The sequence below is a fragment of the Hippocampus guttulatus genome, chromosome 2 (genome assembly GCF_054856545.1).
Source record: "Hippocampus guttulatus isolate MCC_2025c chromosome 2, RoL_Hgut_1.0, whole genome shotgun sequence".
NCBI lineage: Eukaryota > Metazoa > Chordata > Actinopteri > Syngnathiformes > Syngnathidae > Hippocampus > Hippocampus guttulatus.
Genome location: NC_141262.1, coordinates 13484081 through 13498661, shown reverse-complemented (window position 1 = coordinate 13498661; position 14581 = coordinate 13484081). Strand labels below are relative to the sequence as shown.

Here is a 14581-nt window from a genome sequence, read left to right as displayed (position 1 = left end):
AAGTAGAGGTCTTCGTGCAGTTTCTTTTAAATATTTGAATGAGGGGAGCCGCTTACATTGTTTCGGAAACAGGCTGGCTATGTTTACTCCCATAACAGCGCAAACTACCTGCACATGTCAACAAAAATACCAAAAGAAACTAAATTCCACCAATGGGAACAGTTAGACGGCGCTTTGCGCAAAGACCTGTGCTGGGCATGAAAACAGGACCTAAAAAGCTACGTCTATCCATCCATCCATGCATTTTCTAATCCGCTTATCTTCACAAGGGTCGTAGGTGTGCTGAAGCCCATTCCAGCTGTCTTCGGGCAGTAGGCGGGGTACACCCTGAACTGGTTGCCAAAAAGCGATTTTTTTTTTGTGACAAATGCAATATTTTGCCTTTGAAACACATTATTTTGACGCATAGGTTTCTCTCAAAATGCTAGATTTGGCCTTGAAAATGCTATGTCATCATGTATTTTACCCCCCCCCCCCCCCCCATAAAAGGTTCTTTCAAGAGATATATTTTGTCATAAAATACTTGTTTTTACCAGCACTGAACACTTTTTGGCTTGAATGTGCTTTTACTTATCTTATATAAAAGATGTATTCTGCCCTAAAAATGCTCGTTTATGCGGAATCGCTTTTTGATTTCGCCTGGAAAATGCTGGATTAGGCATGTATTTCACTCCCTTCACAATGCGGAGGTGATGATGTGGAAAGGAAGCATTCATAAGGCCGAATCAAGATTGCAACAAAGAATAAAAGGAGCCTCCTGATTGGCCGCTGGAGGTACCAACCTCCTTCTCCCCTCGTGTCGGAGCAGATCCGTCTCGCCTTCTCATCATAGCGGTGCAATTCCAGCGGTTTGTTATAGCTCCTCTATCTTCTCCCAGGCTACTCCTTATATCAGCATTTCAATTTCCCTCTATGTTCAGCACCTATACTACTTGTGACTTTCACTCTCTCAGTCGAAAGCCCGATAGGAAGCCGAAGGAGCAGCAGCAGAGCCAGGATGGGATGCGACGTTCTCAAACGAGGCGTGCGCTGGAGAGAACATGACGCCAAATTATTAAATCTGAAATAAATGGGCGCTTCACGTTCACACGGAAGCAGCTTCCAGCTATGAGATTCTTTTAAGACCCAACCTCATTTACAATAAAATTCACCTTTCCAAATAAGAATGCCGAATGGTTAAAATACACTCTCTCTCTCTCTCTCTACATATATATGTATGTATGTATATATATAAAACTGTATATATATTATACAGGTATATACACATATATATTATATTTTGCTTGTATTTTACAGATAAAAAGATATGTGTTCCTTTGTGGTATTAGGGGTGAAACGAGTCCTCGAGTAACTTGATTATCTTGGCTCAAAGAAATGCTCAAGGCATCTTTTCTGCCTAGGTTGATTCCTTATTCATAATTGTTCTTTATATAGGCAAATACAAATATTATGTGTATCTGAATACCTGATTCTTTGATTAATTTTCAGAAGGATACCTAAATACAGTGATCCCTCGCTATTTCGCGGTTCGTTTATCGCGGGTTCAGTGCATCGCGGATTTTTTCAAACATATCCATTAAAAATAATTGTAATTTTATTTAATTAAATTTTAAGGCTAATTTAAGGAACAGTGATGACAATTGTAAAACACATTTTAAAACAAATACTGTAAGCTCTTGCAAATCCCTAACCTTTAATTATTTCAACACAGCCAGAGTGTCTTAAAAAAATAAGAATGATTGAGAATCTTTTAATTTAAATAATTATGCAATTAAGACAAGACGTGCTGGTCTAAACACACACACACAAGAAAGTGCTTCTTCATAAATAAGGACACTAAATTCTACTACACGATGCTCAACATCATGCAGAATTCATTCTTACGTGACACATGAATGCAAAGAAAAAGATGAGGGTCCATAATGTCTAATTAGAGGCAAACAACAACAATGACACAGTCAACTTGTGTTTGCTTTCATCGCCTGTCAACACGCATAATGCTCACATTTAGTCATGTCATGTGATATCATGTCTGCCTTTCATGTCTAATGCTGTTTGTTTACTGTAAAATAACAAAAGCACCATGTATCCCGCCGCACATCATACATCGGATTGAATTCATTTTGTAAAATAGGATCAAAATATTTGCTTTTGCCTCAAAATTGCTTGATTTTGTCGTAATTTACACTCCAGATTCTGTGAGTTGCCTTCAAATATGGAAGTATTTTGCTCGGATTTGGCAATATGGCCTTGACAATATACATTTTACTTTATTTCAGAATACTCTGTTGCCTTAAAATGCAACACTTCAAGATAAAAATGCTACATTTTGCTTGTATTCTTTACTCAAAATGTTATACTTTGACATAAGATGTTGCATTGTTGCTTGTATTATTTATACAATGCCATCTTTTACTGTAAAATTGTTTAACTTGTTTTTACACTGAAATTACCTTGTTGTAGGCAAGGTTAAATGCTGGATTATTATATTTTTTTATAATTAGACTGCAACAGTTTTCCTTGAAAGTGATTTACTCTGCTTGTATTTTAAAGTCAAAATATTATTGGCTAAAATTTGATATTTTGAGAGTATCTGACATTGTAAAAGCTATAGTTGGCATTGAAGCATTTAGCCATAAAATGCTACAGTTGGTGAGTAGTTTCTTCTGAAAATGATTTGGCCTTTTAAATGCTGCATCCAAAATCAATCTGGAGCTTTTAGTTTTAAACCAGAGAGCTTTATGATGATTTGTTTGACTATCAGGGAGGTGACAAGGAAGAACTTGTCGAGTCACTTTAGAAATAATACCAAAAGAGGTCTTGCACTGACATAAAGAAACAATGCAAGAAAATGCTGCTCCTTTCGGGCAGTAGGTGGGGTACACCCTTAAATGGTTGCCGGCCAATCACAGGGCACACATAGAAAAACAACCATTCACACCTAGGGATAGTTTAAAGTGTTCAATTAACCTCCCATACATGTTTATGGAATGTGGGAGGAAGCCAGAGTACCCGGAGGAAAAAAAACCCAGGCAGACACGGAGAGAATATGCAATTTCCACACAGGAGAGCTGGGGCCGGATTCGAACCCTCGGCCACAGCACTGTGAGGCAGACGTGCTAACCGGTTGCACATGGTGCTGTCACTAAGATACTTCTAAAAGTGAAAAAAAATACGCTAGTGTAAACATCTGACCAGTAGAGTGGAGAAAATCGTATATCGACAAAGTCCATGCACTTCCTGCAACCTCAAAGCTGAACTCCTTTTGGACGTCCCCGGGAGACGTCATGTCACATGTTTGATGCTTGAGAAGTCGCTTCCAAGTGGGGTGTGGGGCACCACAAGGGACCGCCTACCTGCTGCCACAGTCGTGTCCAAAGAGATGGCCACCTCACAAAGTGGGAAGCGGCTTTTCCCTGAAGGATGCAGGAAGGCTCGCGGCAAAGCCTCTGATTATGGAAAGGACTTGAGGCTGGCTATTACGTATAAGTGAAGGCCCATGTGGGGGTGTGGCCCGAGGGCACTGTGGGTCAGATTTTGGGAAATGCCACAGAAAAATCGGGTAAAGCAAATAAGTCCTTCTGCGAGTTTTCTGGCTCAGGTAGAAGCTGTGGCTTCAGTGGTTGTATCCACTTAAGCACTTGTCAAATCCATGATTCCCAAAGCCAAATCCAAGACGTTGAGGGCTGTGCTCGGGCCCTCCTAGCACCGCAAGTCAAATATGTCAGTCTACGAGTGATTTGATTCATACTCAAGTTCAGTACACCAAGTTGGCCGATTTATGACACAGATCCTTAGAATTGTATATTATGCACCTATTTCACTTGTGTTCTCTGTCCGAGTATACAGTAGATGATATCTCCCCTTTGTGTTTTCCTTGTGACACAAGGCTTTTATCGATAAAATATGGCTCCAGGATTTGAGACGGCAGCATCGACGTCAATTCGGGCTTATTTAACAAAGCGAACGCACCCCTTTACACTCACCTTTTACACCTCCGCTCAACCCTCGGCAACACGGGGATTCAAACGTGTTCGGAATGCTAACCACCACGCCAAGCCTGGAACTACATGACGGCATTCGTGGTACGGTTCGTGAGTCAGTGTTGTTCCTGAGACTAGACTGTAAGAGAAACAACGAGAAATAATCCACAAAAAAGATCGGCACATCACTCACATGCTTGGGCAACGGATGTGTTACAGGATTAACACAGTCGCTCCTCGTCATAACCAGATACTCAGGATCACGTTGCACAGTAGACATTTAAAAACAACACACTTGGTCAGTGGTTCTCAACCTGTTTTAGTTCACTGTGCACTGTAAAGTTCTGCAAGAACCCTTCAGTCGGTCTTTTATCTTTAATGCTTGCAATATTACATGAACGGTAACGACCAGAAGACTTCATATTATCAGTTGAACAATTTAATGAACATCAGGAAGCTCAAGACATGGCCATGGCACCTTATTCCACAAAATCAGAAATCTGTCCAAAATGGTTCTCATTCTTTAAACTCCTTGGGCCACACCCTCGCAGAAGGGCAGCTGTGCCGAGCCCATGTGACAACATGCGACTCAGCGGTCTTAACTGGTTCTAGCTAGATATGTGTGTCAGGGTGCTGAGAGAGATAGGGAGATGCCGAGCCACGAGGAAAGGTCACAGCGACACTAGCTCAAGTCTTCTATTTAATTGTTTGTCCCAAAGAGGCTTAATCTAACTGTACCCCCTGACTCGTGTTGATTCTCCTGTTGATAATGAAATGAAAATATTTTTATTTTGCTTCCTTGATTTGAAAATGTCAGTCTTTGATGTCGTCAAACACTTAAGACATTTTTTTTCTCAGCCATCTCATTTCTCAGCAGATGACTTTTCATCAGTCATCTGCGCTTTATTGAGACTTGAGCTGACTTTGGAAACAAATCATGAAATTTTCACGCCCCCCCCCCCCCCCCCCTGCAAAGTACTCACGCACAGCTCGGGGCACGCTGAGGTCACACATGGGCAAATGCCTGCATACAATGTATATCTGATGATAAAAGCTCATCTCGCCAGTTGTTTAATATTTAAGTACCTCCTTGCATACTATAAATGAATAGAATGACTCAAAATAATCCACAATTAAAAGAAAAAAGTCCATGACATACGCAATAGAAAAACACTTAATACCTAGAAATAATAAGCTGTCCTAAACAATCCACTGCACATTCAAACATGCATAGACACACATATATGTCCTGATTAAATAATCGCTCCAGTTGCTAATTACCCATGGCAATGAACACCTTGCACATTAGAAATAGACAAAATGACTAGTGAATTGGTAAATAGGCTTTCACTTGTGCAGCACTTTTCCACCTACCCGGTGCTTCACACTGACTCTTCATTGACCTACTGATGACACATAATCAGGAGAAACTCGGGGTTCGGGATCATATCTTAAGGACATTCAATAGTAACAGGAGGAGGGACTGAAACCCACAACCCCTGGCTTGGGAGACGGTCCACTCTAACACCGAGTCATTCCGCTGCCAGCAGAAATAATCCGCAGTCCAAGGAGGTTCATGACACACTCTGGCACATCACTACGTATCATATGATTAATGGGAGCACTTCTCACAAAAGTTTTTCATTTAAAAAAAAAAAAAAAAAAGTCAAAACAATTCCACAGCGTTTGAATGTGGATTCATGCACATTTTGTGCGTGTGTGTGTGTGTGTGTGTGTGTGTGTGTGTGTGTAGTCTGAAAGCAAAGCGCATATAAAAACATGAGACATTTTTGGGCAACGTTTAAGGCAACAAAATCATGTCCGCAATTTCAGACCGATACAACGGTCGCCATGGCAACAGAGGGCCCCAATGTTCTTTCTGCAGCAAGCAAGCGTAGAACAAGCACCAAGGATGGAGTTCTTTCATTAGAGTTTTAGTGGGTTGCCATTGATATTTATTGCGTGTGTGTGTGTGTGTGTGTGTGTGTGTGTGTGTGTGTGTGTGTGTGTGTGAGAGTGTGTGTGTGCGCACGTGTGTGTGTGAGAGTGTGTTTGTGTACGCATGTGAGTGTGAGTGCGTGCTGCACCACTAACCCGTTCAAGACAGCTAAGAAGAGAGCAGAAAGTATTTATTTTCTCATTTTAAAGCTACAACATTTTTGTGAGAATGCGAAGAGGGCGGAATAATAATAAAGAAACAAAACTTACCTACATCAAGGGAAGCATAAAAGGAAAAAAGAGAAGCAAAACAAATTAATGAATTTTTCACACTCTGTAATAGTGACTTCAGTCAACAGTAATGCATCGGGGTCTGACACGGGAGAAAAAAAACATGTTTGCATGTTAATTTGGAAATTCAGCCCCTGAGGCCAGTGCCACTTATTAGCATGAAATTTGGTAGGTATGTTTACCATGAGAAAGCAGAGAAAACAAGTTTCAATAGGCTATGCTTGAAAAAAACACAGGAAGTGTCCCATTGTGGTTTAAACAGCTATTATAATGGAATTTTGAATATTCATGGGTCATCACAAATCTATCATGAGTAGACCCACAAAAAAGTCCCTAGGGATCAATCCGGAAAAGACACAGGAAGCCTTCCATTTTTTCATTATAGTGGCATTGTGGCCATTTTGTACTTAATTGAAAATTCAGCATCATGAAGTTTGGTGAACCCATCAAAACGTCTCTTGCATCCACGCTTGAAAAAGACACGGGAAGTCAGCCATTTCAGTTTGAAGTGGCAATTTTAAGGTCATTTGTGTCAGACATTACACAGTAATCTCAAAAAAGTAGTCAAAAGACAGTAGTTTTCACATGATGGTTTGAACAGCCATTATAGGGCCATTTTGGATATTTATGAAATATCACACATTTACCTGCAAAGCCAGGTTCACTGAGCAACGTGAAACCTATTAGGCATGTCTATCATTAGTAGACAAACAAAAATGTCTCGGGACCATGCCTGAAAAGAAAAAGTAAATGCCGTATTTGCCATTAAATTAGCATTTGGCATTAACATTCACGCTGTTGATAAAATAAAAATAAATCCACCAACAAAGATTACCAAATGATTCACGAGAGACCGTGCCTGAAAACACACTATTCTTCGCCTGTCCTGCAAAGATCAATTTCTCAGAGCACGCTGGATGCACTTGAGTGTTGGGAGCGTGCAAGTAGCGACACTCGGTCATCACACACACGAGAAGAGTGTCAAGTGATTGCTGGGCACAAAAATTGTCTTCAGTCTTCAGAAAGGTCTCAGAGAATATCCACGACATTTCTGCATTCCCCGCCCCTCCACGCTTGGCTGTGCTCACACACTTGACAAGTTTTTCCTTCTCCAGCGGCTTTATCGGCTTGTGCTTGAGCGTGTTCATGTGAGAAAGGGCCCCTTGTGGAAAATTCCATTAGCTCACTTGGAGATGCCAACGGGAGATTCACACTCGACAGACGGAAAATTTGTTTGAATCTAGTCGAGCCACGGCCAAAACGTGTAGACTGATTTGCACCCCTGGAGTATCGGCTATCAGAATTCATTCAAAATCAACAGGATGCCCTCTCGAACGTACAACAAGATCATTTGCAAAGCGATTGGAAATTACGACGAGTAAGGCAAGGATAAGATAGCTTGTACTACTCACAAGCATCAGGCACTTGTAAATTAAGAAATTAATCGATTCCAGTGTTTTCCAACGTTGATGGAGCCAAGGCATATATTGGCATTCAAGCAGCACACTGCCAAACTAAATTGTCACAAAATGTACTCTAGCTACGTAAAGTATACTGAAATAATCACAATCCCAAATTTACTCTGTTTAATCTTGGTCTCATGTACTAGTTGCAAAAAACAAACAAACAATATCATGCTAACTTCAGGCATAGTTACTACTGCAGTGTTACAAGCGAAGCCAAAGAGGCTAGCTACATAACTAATAGTTGCGAAAATATTTTCTGGTCCATTGTTCTTTTCAGGCTCGGGGGCCTATGACTATGCGGATGCTTTGCTTGTATTAGACAGACGAAAAACTATGGCATGCTAACGTGAGGCCCAATTTTTATCATGCTGCAAGAAAGCTAGCTTGTTATGTGGTCTTGGCGAAGAAGTATTTATTTTTTGCTTTTTGGATGATTGTAACAGTAAATAGAGACATTTAAATGTGGTCTTCAAAGCAGAGAATAACATCAAACGACACCACCCTGCTTAACGAGTCAGCAGAGTAAGCTAATTGCTAACCCCCTATCCTCCCTTTATGACTTTCCGGCTTCTTCTCCCTGACATCCACCATCGAGGGGCCGGGCAATAATGGCTCCTTAACCGGCTAATGCCGCGCAAGCGCTGCTAATCAGCAATAACACAGAAGTCACGGGAGTCGCAGTGGAGAAAAGGGACTGAGCGAACTGCATATTAACATTCATTCATTACCGTTCATTAACACGCCTTTCACCTCACTCTGCTGTCTGATTAGCACCTCTTCATTGACCATGTTGGTAAGCAGCTACACTGCCATCCAAAATATTGGAACAGGATATTTTGTTTTTCTATCGATGAAAACATAAAACGCTGAAGATTTAGTTTGTTTGCGGAAGGAGTTATTCCCTTCAGCGATCTTCAGCTCTTTAAAAATGCATGGTCTATAGGGTTTAACTGCGAGGATTGATTTATTGGCATGTCTACAACATTCCATTTCATGCTCCTTTTCTGTTTTGGGCGAATACTATTTTAAAGGATAAAAGCTCTCCTCCGTCTTTTAAATTGGCAGACAAAATGTATGCTTTGTAGAGTTAGAGGGCTCTATTTTTGTAGACACACACGTGCGCGCTCGGTGTAAAGTCTGGCACAACTTCATTTTCATGTCAGGTCAAATTTCTTTTACCGTATTGGGGAATTTGGCAGACCGAGGTGATAGAAAGTAGACCTTCAACCAGCTAAAAGACGGTTTAACTTGTGGCGGAGGGGGTGTAACGCGATTTTGATGGATTTGATCGATGCTCAGGCATGTGTGGTGGATGTCATTGTATTTCATTCAGATATATGACAACAGTGTGCATCAAATCCCCTGACCTGTTTTAGAAATAAATGGGGGAAGGGTTGTCACACACAGACGTACGATTGGGATTGGAAGCCAGACTCCATCCGCCCATTTTACAGCAGACAGCTTTACATCATCTGCAAGTGGAGATCTTGCAGTTGACGGCCAGGCGAACGGGGAGTGAAAACTATGAATAATGAGAAATATACAGTACGTTTGGCCTACAATGGTACCAAATCTTAATCTTGGTTATTATGGTGGTATTTAGGAAGCCCAGTATTTTAGGAGGTGGTACTCGGAGAACCAGTGGCCTAACTGGTCCAATACATTTGGACGGGAGTGAATATTGGGCATGGGCTGGGCGAGTAGTATATTGTGTTTTATGGCTTCGCCGATAATCACATCAGGGGGAAACAATAAAACATTATCTCAAAGTAGTGGCCATTATTTATTTATCAAGCACACAGTTAAGGGCTTTGGCCAGAACCCGATTGGAAGAGTTCAATTATAAGTCTGGCAGTGAGGAGGAGGTAAAAAGCGTGAAAGCTTTTGCCAATTTAGTTTCATTGTTTTATATTTACAAGCCGTAAGTGTGCACGGTTATTAAGTGAGTGAGTTGTGCACACACTTTACATCATATATCTGAAAGCAACTTGCTGGTGTGATGTGCGTGCTGCTTATCAAGTGAATAATAATTGCACGGGCTTACCTAGGTGACCTTTTGAAGGCTTAGCGGTGAAAAGGAGCTCCTTTATTAGCAGCCAATAATGAAGGGAATTCACGTTTTTGCTGACAAAACAACAGAAAAGAGGCAAAACGACACCATCTAAAAATTTGTTACTTTTTTGTGCATTGACTCAGAAATTTTATTCAGCCAATCAGAAGCCAAACAGTAATTGCACGTTTTCAGCAATTATCTTCAAACAGCTACAGTATTTAGAAACAAATCTCTTAATTCACTTTAGATGATCTCTCAGGAACATCACCAACTGCGGGGGGGGGCTTTTGTGAAATTAGAGAGGTTCTACAAGTTTGCTCTCTGAAGCATTGCACTTGTTCAACTTGAACAAGGATTGTGCTCCACACTTGGCTGCTTACTGTTTGGACTTGCGGGACTTGAGAGCATCGTGGAACTCTCTGCCAGGCTTGACGAGTGAAAGGGACTCAGCGTCACACTATTGTCTCTGCTCCAGCTGACAAGATGACAAATAAGGATTTGCACTTTAATTGCCCACAATTAAAGCGGGAGTCACATATGATGTGTTTGGATGGGCCTGATGTGAAGTAAGAGAGCTTTTGCCATTCCACACGACACTTGTAGAACTGAGCAATACCACCATGGCCAAATCCACCAGAGTCCGTCAACAAAGCACTACTCACCACAAACTAAAGTCGAAGTATCAAGAGGGCCGGCGCACTGTTCGCCATCTTGAATAATCATTTTTCAGTTTCGTCAACCCTTTTTGTATTTATAGATAGTTTCACAGTATTAGTGCAACTCTGCCCTCGGTATAGTTCTCAATTCCAATTTAATGCACTAAAAATTGAGAGCGAGAAATTTTAAGGCCGCAGTATTGACTTCAATTTAAGTTGCACCATCATTTATAAACATGTCAGAAATGATGGGACAAGCTACAACGTTTAATCAAAGTTGAATGTACTCTCATCTTAATTGTCTTCATTATTAATATGGACATACCATAAAGAATTCAAGATGTAAGCTAAATGATGGTTATTACCAGAGCAGATACTTGCTGGCACGTTATGTCACGATTTACATATGATCCAATTCGTTGACTAATTGCAACCACTGTTGGTGATTCGTCAACTGGCAAACTAGTTTGTGGCAGCTCTGATATACGTCACATCATATGACGAAGGCGATCATTACTTTTGTCAGTTCTTCATGACAACCACCTTGCACAAAAGGGATAAACAATGACTAGAAAAAAATCCACAATAATAATAGGAAAAAATAAATCCAGGGTGCACGGTGTGCTCGTTCAAGTGTCCGCGCAGTCTCGGTGTCATATGATTACTAAAAAAAAAAAAAAAAAAAAGGGCTCTCCCTGTCCCGTTATTAAATTTGAATGAGTCTTCTCCTGGGAAGGGATGTGACATTACGGATGGAATAATAATGTCTGAATGTATAATTAAAAATAAAGTTAACTTCTTCTCCCCCACGCCCCCTGGTCTCTTTAATCCGCTCAAATCTGAATGATAAATCAGCCAATGTGTCATCTTCATTCTGCGCCATCTCAGTTGAATCGCTCAAATCCTTCATCAGGCACATCGCTTGGCGTTTCTATGCATAAATTTTACTGCGTATGAATATTGGGGACTCCTGATGAAGAGCTGAGGGAAATATTGTACTTTGCATTAGGTTGACTCATATACGCGACGGCTAATATTTACGAAGGGCCAGCCCGTAGTTTGGACTGGATTCAAAATTATGTAACTCGTGACGCATTCAATGAACCAGTTTAAAAGGTCTTGAAAATTGTTACATGAATAAAGCACAGGGCGGTAACTCTGTTGTGATTACCGCATGCGTCATGAAAAGCTGAACTAAAACCGCTAGCAAACGGTAGCAGACAAATGACTGAATGAAAAGATATTAGTTTATTTCCACTTATGTAGTACAATATTATGCATTCCATTCTTAAAACAACAAACAAACTAATTTAAATAAACAAAAAATAATTTATGTATTTATATGTTTTTTAATCAAGTCATTTATCTGTGAGTAAATCCAGTATATTTGATAAAAACATAAATTATCCACTCATAAATAATTTTATCGGTTAGTAAACAGCATCTTGGGTCAACTGCCCACAACTTGAAATGGATGGTTGATGAATGGAAGCACAACATAATCCACAAATTGCATTTTTTTTGTTTTTGCATAAATGTAAACAATTTAAAATAGAAGCTCAAGAAATAAGACTCAACCCGAACATCTTTACCAGGCATGTTGAAGTATTAAATCACATGTAATTACTGTAAGATAAGTTAAAGAGGATGCAAAAATGAGAGTGAAAGTGATTCATGTGTCAGATGCTAGAATTTTCCATTGAAAGCTTTCCTTCTTTCATCTATCATTGTGTTTTACCCGCCTGCCAATTACTCTCATGTTACTGTTGCAGATTAAGACTCCAGACTCTTAAAATCCCATTACATGGCCTCATCTGCAAGTGTGCACATCTGTTTGTGCTCGTCATGGACTTAAAAACACATTGACTTGTTTACGAAAAAGAAAGCAGAAAACTTAGTTCAATCAATATAAACAGGGAGATTTAAAAAAATACAAAATGATTTAAAAAATGGAGAGGTTAAAAAAGAACGGACAGAAGCAAAGATTGTGAGATTGCGCTCTCATGCTCTCAGCTGTAACAAAGCACTTTGCAGAACATTTAAAATACTACGTCCAAGAAGTCAGAATATTGATCCATATATATATATATATTTTTTTATTCCTCGTCTCACCCCCCCTCGGGTGGTGTCCGTCCCTCATTCAGCTCGGGTCCTCTACCAGAGGCCAGGAAGCTTGAGGGTTCTGCGCAGTATCCTTGCTGTTCCCAGCACTGCACATTTCTGGACTGAGATGTCCGATGTTGTTCCCGGGATCTGTTGCAACCACTCATCTAGTTTGGGGGTCACTGCCCCGAGTGCTCCGACCACCACAGGCACGACTGTCACCTTTACCTTCCAGGCTCTCTCCAGCTCCTCTCTGAGCCCTTGGTATTTCTCGAGTTTCTCGTGTTCCTTCTTTCTGATGTTTCCATCACTTGGGACCGCTACATCCACTACAACGGCTTTCCTCTGCCCTTTATCTATGATCACGATATATATATATATATATATATAAGGCACACTGTCGGGTTTTGAGAAAGTTGAAAAGCTGAATGCTTTTAGGTGCGCAATACAGTGCAAAAAATACAGTAAATTCTGGGGTTAGGTCATTCCACAATGCCTTTTATTGACTTACAATATGATTTTAGTAGTGTTGTTAGTCTGTGTATGTTGTCTTTCTATTGGTAGTGCATGAAAAATTCAAAAAGTCAAAAATTCTTGCATAAACATGGGATAAAGCCCTGGAGATATGCCATATGCACATGTGCCGTTGACTTTCTTGACACTGGATCATTTCGAGTCAACCTATTTATTTCCGTTGTGTAAGATGGTGATTTTAACGATGTCTGACCAAAAAGGAAAAGAAGGAGGTGAACTCAGCTCTGCTCTCAAATCACAGGCAAGTCCGTCAATTAAAGCCTTTTACCGCACACATGACGGCGCTCGATGAAACAGGCCTCGCCGTAATTGTCTGCCTATTCCTCGTGCGGGTAAGCAAACCTGCGAAAGTTTAGATTGTGAAATACGGACTCCGCCGAGTGGATTTATGCAGAATGCATTGCCGCTGCTGCATAATGCATGCCGTCCGCCCGCTTTAAGAAATGCAAATCATGCGGCAAGTTGATGGAATCCATTCAAGTTGATGGACTTCATCCAGCAGCAGCAGCAGCAGCAGCAGCAGTGCGCCCATGAAATATTTGTGATTCTTCAAATGTTATTGATGCGGCAAAAGTAAAAGAGAGAGAGCGCAAGTGAGACAGTGAGGGACAGAGGTGGGGAGAGGAGGTAATGAAAGAGTACAAAGTTGGCCTCAGACTGTATGACGACAGTTGTCTGCGCCTTTCCGGACACTTCTGCCGTCACCATTACGCACGGACTTAAAGTGCAACTGAACTCCTTCCTCCCTTTCTGCTTTCCTTTAAATGACTGTCGGTTCTTCCATCATATCCATCTTCCTTCCATCCTAGATTCCTCCCCGACATCCTTCCTTCTTTCCTTCCTTCCATTCATTCATCCAACCTTAATTCCATTGTTTATTCAATGTTCCCCTTCCCATTCCCTCCCTCATCTCTTCCTTCCCTCCTTGGTTCCTTTCACATGCTTCCTTCCTTCCTTTCATACTTTCAAGTCTCCATCGTTTCTTCTTTCCTTCCATCCTTTCAGACCACCATGGATTTCTTCCTGTCACACATCCGTGTTTCCTTTTCTGATTCTTTCCATTCAATTTACATCCTATCCTTCCAACATCTTTCTTCCCTCCCACCAACTCATCCACCCTCGCTTCTACCCTGCCTACCTTCTTTCCTTCATTGCTCCCTTCTTCCTTTTTTAATTTCCTCACTCCCTTCCTTCCATTAAAGAGGTTAATTTTAAAAAGTGGCTTTGGCCACCCAGTCAAATCTGAATCTCTCTTTAAATGTCAAGGAAAATATGCTCAGCTAAAATGCAAACTGACATGAGCTCCAGTCATAGTAGAACAGATACCGAAATCTCCTTTCTTGTACTACATTCAGTCACAGATTCAGAATACACTGGATGTTGGACCACTCTTGGGCCGCTTTGCAGTTGAAGGTGAGTAAATTTGAATGTGTCCTTATAGTGGAGCCTTGCAGCAAGTGTGCAGTCAAGATTCGCAAGTGTGCAGATTTTTTGGCTCGTGAGGACGAGGCGGGTGAGCAGGAGGAGGAGGAGGGATGCAATGTGAAGAGCGAGCGT

General features: G+C 41.0%; 1 protein-coding gene and 1 long non-coding RNA gene across 3 annotated transcripts in view; one reads left to right on the top strand and one right to left on the bottom strand.

The window, feature by feature from the left end:
* lingo2 (leucine rich repeat and Ig domain containing 2) overlaps positions 1-14581 on the bottom strand; it is a 210943-nt gene that overhangs the window by 53593 nt on the left and 142769 nt on the right. The window contains exon 5 of one of the 2 annotated variants that reach the window (XR_015103832.1): positions 4984-6191. The exons of the other annotated variant lie outside the window; for it this stretch is intronic. The gene's annotated coding sequence lies outside the window, so the exon portion shown is untranslated. Of the gene's footprint in view, positions 1-4983; positions 6192-14581 lie in introns of those variants that run through there. 2 annotated transcript variants of the gene reach the window in all.
* LOC147208577 (uncharacterized) overlaps positions 1-14581 on the top strand; it is a 160705-nt gene that overhangs the window by 82242 nt on the left and 63882 nt on the right. The gene's annotated exons all lie outside the window — the stretch shown is intronic.